The following is a 7,003-nucleotide window of genomic DNA, read 5'->3' on the forward strand; positions in this document are numbered from 1 at the left end:
CATGTTGACCAGGATGGTCTCAATCTCTTGACCTCGTGATCCACCCACCTCGGCCTCCCAAAGTGCTGGGATTACAGGCTTGAGCCACCGCGCCCGGCCTTATTTCTAATATTTTTATGCCATTAAAGTGATTGCAATTTGGAATAGGTTTTTAAAAAGAGTATTAAATTACATACATTAAAGGCAAGAAAAATAAACCAGATCTCCACTAGAAAGACATGACAAAAAAATGTGACACATTGCCCTAGATTGGATCACCAGGAGAAAAAAAATCAGGAAAACCTTATTGAGAAAATTAACAAAAGTTGAATATAGACTACGGATGAGAAAATGATATTGTTTCAATATTAAATTTTCTATTTTGGATAAGTGATATTGTGGCCATGTTCTTTAAAAATACACCCAGAATTGGCTGGGCGAGGTGGCTCATGCCTGTAATCCCAGCACTTTGCGAGGCCGAGGTGGGCGGATCACAAGGTCAAGAGATCGAGACCATCCTGGCCAACATGGTGAAACTCAGTCTCTACTGAAATACAAAAATTAGCTGGGCTTGGTGGTAAGCACCTGTGCCCCCAGCTACTTGGGAGGCTGAGGCAGGAGAATTGCTTGAACCCAGGAGGTGGAGGTTTCAGTGAGCCGAGATCACACCACTCCACTCTAGCTTAGTGACTAGAGTAAGACTCTGTCTCAAAAAAAAAAAAAAAAATACACCCAGAATTATGTAGGAGTAAAGGAGCATTATGCTGCCAGGTGCAGTGGTGTACACCTGTAGTCCCAACTACTCGGGAGGCTGAGGCAGGAGGACTGCTTGAGTCCAGGAGTTCTGGGCTGTAGTGCGCTATGCCAATTGGGTGTCCACACTAAGTTCAGCATCGATATGGTGACCTCCTGGGAGCAGGGGAACACAAGATTGCCTAAGGAGGGGTGAACTGGCCCAGGTCAGAAACTGACAAGGTCAAAACTCCCTTGCTGATCAGTAGTGCGATTGATCCTGAGAACAGCCACTGCACTTCAGCCTGGGCAACATAGCAAGACCCTGTGCCAAAAAAAAAAAAGAAAGAAAAAAAGAAAACAAGCAGAATTATGCTAACAATTTACCCTAATCCAAGCCTTGAGTGATGAGTGCAAAGAAGTCAAAAAAAAAAAAAAAAAGAGCATAATGTCTACATCTCACTCTCAAATGGTAACTATAATAATATGTTTATATTTTCATACATATAATTATATATTACACATAATACACATGTACATTACATGAATATGGTGGAGACCAAGTGATAGAGCCAATAAAGCAAAATGTTAACCATTGACGAAGTACAATAATTCTTGTGTCAAAATTAAAAGTTATTTAAGAAACTGAAAATAACAAGGTCTCTGGCCTACCAATGTGGGCAATTCTGCTGTGCAGCAATTCCTTAGCCTCCTCACGTGTCTTTGAGCTTTCTGATGTGAAAAGTCCTGAAACCTAACTTGTCCTGGGGTTAAGTTGTGCAACCAATTGATGGGTATGGTTATGAGACAATAAAAAAATAAAACTGTGAAATCATCAGCCAACAGTTTCCCCACAGTTTCCAATAAAAGATGGTAGCTGTGTATCAGGGGCAGGACTGTACCTTACGGTAGTCACGGGTTTTGAGACAGCTTTGTCTCCATGTTTACCCGCTGAGGAGTTTGAGATATCTGAAAACATAAAATGCTTCAAGTAAGGCCTGCCTTAGAAAAAAAAAAAAATGATGTTCCTTCAAATATTCTGCTCTCCTGTCTTCTTTCTGTCACCTTCCTATCTGTCATGGGCATCTGTTCCCCAGAGTCTCTCAGATGCATCTTTGCAGAGTTCTTTATTTTTCCTTTTTGAGACGGAGTCTCATTCTGTCGCCAGGCTGGAGTGCAGTGGCACAATCTCACTCACTGCAACCTCCGCCTCCCAGATTCAAGCGATTCTCCTGCCTCAGCCACCCCAATAGCTGGGATTACAGGTGTGCACCACCACACCCGGCTAATCTTTGTGCTTTTAGTAGAAACCGGGTTTCATGTGTTGGCCAGGCTGATCTTGAACTCCTGACCTCAGGTGATTCACCTACCTCAGCTTCCCAAAGTGCTGCGATTACAGGCATGAGCCACTGCACCTGGCCTATTTCTTTACTCTGTTTCTTTTGTTCTTCCTGTCACGTCTAATCTACCACCAAGGCCTGTTGTTTCTTCTTCACCCAGACCCCTGGAGCCAGCCCACTCTCTCTGTTTTCGTAGCCACACCTGCAGTTGTGGTTCCCTCCTTCTCTAAATGATCATAGTTGTTTTCTACCTAGATTGAAGGTTAAAACTAGATGAGGCCAGAAGAGCTATTTGATTTGACGCTCTCCATGTCAACCCAACAGTGTCTTTGATTTTATTTAATTACTGTAGTTGTCAACATTTAATCAGGGGAATTTACATAATCTGAATTTCCAGTTTCTCTTCGAAGATCAGAAGTTTCGGTCACACCAGGCCCAAGGTTCCATGACGTAACAGTACTCTAGAGATCTGGGTTGGGACATTCTTCAGGCAGAATGGGTCTCTCCGGTTGGCAGCCCTCTCCATCTGATTCACTTTTTTTTTTTTTTTTAGGGAGAGAGTCTCACTCTGTTGCACAGGCTGGAGTGAGCCTTGAACTCCTGGGCATAAGAGATACTCCTGAGTAGCTAGGACTACAGACATGCACTTTTAAAATTATTTTATTTTTGTTTTATTTTTAGAGACAGGGTCTTGCTATGCTGCTGGGCTGGTCTTGAGCTCCTGGCCTCAAGCAAGCCTCTCACCTTAGCCTCCCAAAACAATGAAATGATAGGTGTGAGCCATCACACCTGGCTTTGCTTTGCCTTTCTTTTTAACATGAACTGCAGTAGGCCCCAGTATAGAATGAATTGAAATTTGGAACATCTGAGTTAGAGAGTCTCAGTGGTAATTTGTTCTAACCTCCATGATTGCTGCATACATGTCATATGATGCCCGGATTCTCTACACACCTTTCTCCTGAACTCTCAGCTGCCTCTCTGTCACGGCTACCGCTGCAACACATGTGCCACCAAAGCCAACCATCTGGAGCCTCTGGCTCCTCTGGACACTTCTGGACTCACTGGAATGAGGCACCATGCTTCCCAGGTGGTTGCCAAAGAGGCTAGCTAGGTGGTGCTACCCACAAGGGCAAGCAAGTTAACTCCGACATGGAGACGCCCAGTGCAACGGAAGAGCAGAGGTGGGAAAGAGCCAGTAAATAAATTTCCTCTTCCTTCCTCCAATCGACTATTTCAAGGTGTGGTTGCCCTGACCAGAGACATTCCACATGGTCTAGTGAGTGCACCTGTCAAGAAACTGTCTCCATGCCTTCAAGGCTGGCATGAAGCACTAGCCTGCACAGTAACGCATTAGCTGGCACTACTCCTCCTTTCCTGCCCCATTTCCCTTTCTTCTCATTCTCACTGTCGTGCATTGCACCCCCAAATAAAGGATTAGCATTTAGTGCTTGCCCCAGGCTCTGTTTTCTAGGGAGTTCAAGATGAGATAATCATTTGTTCAACATGATGAACTCTTCCCTGCATGCGCTTCTTGTGCTTTCTCCAACCTAGCGTTTTGGGGATGTCTGTTGGATTTTGTTTTTAGGATTATAGGTTTACAGCTCATCCCCAATTTAAACCCTAGATCGAATGCCTTTTTAAAAATGAAGTAATCACTGATTACACTAGCTAAAGGAGTTCTTCCCTTCCAGAAATTCTTGTAGCGTTCTACATACATCTAACTTTTGACATTTATTTATTTATTTATATTTTTTTGAGTCAGAGTCTCTCTCTGTCACCCAGGCTGGAGTGCAGTGGTGCAATCTTGGCTCACTGCAACCTCCGCCTCCCAGGTTCAATTCGCTGTCTCAGCCTCCCACATAGCTGGGATTGCAGGTGTGCACCACCACACCTGGCTCATTTTTATATTTTTAGTAGAGACGGGGTTTCGCCATGTTGGCCAGGCTGGTCTCGAACTCCTTACCTCAAGTGATCCACCTGCCTCAGACTCCCAAATTGCCTGGATTTCAGGAGTGAGCCACCGCACCCAGCCTAACTTTTGGCATTTATGATCTTTCTCTATCTGTGTTATGGCTTTTATGTTCTGTGATTCAATTTGGGCCCTCACAGTGATTCTTGTGGGAATCACTGCAGGAGTCTCCCATACTGTGTTGTGGCTTCCAGCCCCAACACCTTCTTCCCCGTAGGACTTTGCATAGTTGTGCCCTCTGCCAGCAATCTTCTTTTCCATTTCTGTCTCCAGTCAACTTCTATTCCATCTTTTCATACTCTTTAAAGGAATTCAAGCATGGCCTCTTGGAGAAGCCATTCCAGACTCACATTTGGACTCGGTTACCCAGGCCCCTTTGCAGCCTCCGCAAGTCCTCTGTCCACATCTCGACTCCAACTCCATCAGGAGGGTAATTAAAGGTTTACTTATCTGTCATTTCCAAATTTTGAGTTCTCTGAGGCAAAAGTTGATATCATTAATATAGCACCTGGAATACAATTCATTATAGGTTTATGTAACAGATGAAATAATAAACAGATATTATATCTCCTCTACTCCACAGTCAAGGAAGTATGTCTGTTTCATCTTTGCATTTCAGCACCAAGTGCAGGACCTGGTATAAGATAGATGCTGAACCGTGTATTGAATGAATAAATTCACGATATAAAAGAGAATATGTCACTTAAGTCACCTGGGGGAACATTGCCTTCTTTGGTGAGGAGACACCCCTAGACATAGCTCTAATGAGGCCGATCAGCCACTGAAGCAGAAGGCAGCCACGCTAGATGTCTAGTTTCCCTTCCTTTTACAAATTCTGTTGAATTGGCCAGGCATGGTGGCTCACGCCTGTAATCCCAGCACTTTGGGAGGCTGAGCTGGGTGGATCGCCTGAGGTCAGGAGGTCGAGACCAGCCTGACCAATATGGTGAAACTCTGTCTCTACTAAAAATACAAAAATTAGCCAGGTGTGGTGATGTATACCTGTAATCCCAGCTACTCAGAAGGCTGAGGCACAAGAATCGCTGGAACCCAGGAGGTGGAGCTTGCAATGAGCTGAAATCACATCGCTGCACTCCAGCCTGGGTGACAGAATGAGACTCCATCTCCAAAAAAAAAAAATTCTATTGAATTATAATGGAAAGCCACTGTTCCCTCCACCTCCGCCTGTCCATGGACAGCCCTGCTCCTCAAAGGCAATTCCACCTGACCTCTCTGCCAGCCCACACTCAGTTTCTTCATGCCTTATGCTCTCTCCACAGTGGCCCTCTCTCAGTCTCTTGTACTCTTTATGTCTCCTTCCCCCCTATCTTCTGTGGGAGCAGTGCATTGGCTTGTGGAGGCAGCCTGGGATCCAGCCAGCTCCCTGGGATTCCCCAGACTTCATTGTCAAAGTTGAGTGGTCTGGGTGTAGCACAGAGCTGATGGACCTGTGGGGCCTTGGCTAAAGGGATGGGGAATGACTCATCAATAGTGACCAACCAGGACCCGATGATGTTTCAGCAGAGGCAAGAGTGCACATGTGACCGTCTCTCCCCATCAGTCTTACCAGGTTGACTCTGACTTTAAGGACAAGGGAAGGAACAATATAAGAAGAAAGAACAGTTATCCTTCTTGAACTTTTGGTCAATGCATCTATTAGCTAGTGCTATGTAACAAGCTACCCCCAAAACTTAGAGGCCAATAGTAAGGGTGTATTTAGTTCATGATTCTGTAGGTCAGCTGCGTGATTCTTCTGGTTTTGGCTCTACTGGACTTCCCATGCCTCTGAAGACAGCTGGTGAATCTCCTGGTGTGGAATGATCCAGGATGGCCTCACTCATACAATTGAGAAGTGACAGAAACGATGGAAACACGACAGAAACGATGGGTCACATGTTTCTCCTCCTTCAGCAGGATAGCCTACATATAAGCACATGAAAGAAGGACTCCAAGTACCAGGAAACTGGGGAGTCCCATTTGGGACCTTTTCTGCTGTCTCATTGACAAAAGTAATCACATATCCAAATCCCATCCAAAGGGTGGAAAAACCGACTCTCCCTCTTGGTGAAGAAGCTGCAAAGTCAAATTGCCAAGGGGCATGGATGTGGAGAAGAAATTTAAAGTGTTTTTTTTTTTTTTTTTAGACATAATCTGGCTCTGTCCCCCAGGCTGGAGTGCAATGTCACGATCTCGGCTCACTGCAACCTCTGCCTCCCAAGTTCAAGCAATTCTTCTGCCTCAGCCTCCTAAGTAGCTAGGATTATAGGCGCCTGTCCGGTTAATTTTTTGTATTTTTTGGAGAGATGGGGTTTCGCCATGTTAGCCAGGCTGGTCTCAAACTCCTGACCTCAGGTGATCCACCCGCATCTAAAATAACAGCCCTGGGCAAAGGCCCTTTAGCCAGAGTTGGTACGGCAAGGGCAAGACAGAGGAAGAAGCTGTGGCCAGAGCTTAGTATCTTGTACAATTGAGTGATTGTGTGAGATGTTTCCAGATTGTATCTCTTTGCTATTGGGAATGATGGTCGCTGGGGATTTCCAGACAACATGTTCCAAGTTCAGGCACACACTGCGCACCATCTCCAGAACAGCTCTCTCACAGGCGCCCTCCCCTTCACGTCTCCATCCAAATGCCACCTCCTTAACCAATCTTCCCTACCCCGTCCCATTCAGCTTTTTAATTTTCTTCATATCACTACTGCAATCTTTTCTTTTTCCAAAAATCGTTTTTTAAAAAAACAAAAACATGAAATATAAACATATAAAATAATTTTTACAAAATATATGTATGGTATAAAAAATAGCGATGCAATGAGCATTGTCACATTTACTTCCCAACCCCTCCCCTGCATCTGACCCTCTACCATTCCATGTTCTTCCTCCTACCTCACTGGAAACCACCACCCCGTTTCCGTTTATCATTCACGTTTCTTTTCTTTCTTTCTTTCTTTCTTTTTTTTTTTCTTTCTTTCTTTCTTTCTTTC

This window comes from Cebus imitator, unplaced genomic scaffold (genome assembly GCF_001604975.1).
Source record: "Cebus imitator isolate Cc_AM_T3 unplaced genomic scaffold, Cebus_imitator-1.0 Scaffold21, whole genome shotgun sequence".
In the NCBI taxonomy this organism is placed as follows: domain Eukaryota; kingdom Metazoa; phylum Chordata; class Mammalia; order Primates; family Cebidae; genus Cebus; species Cebus imitator.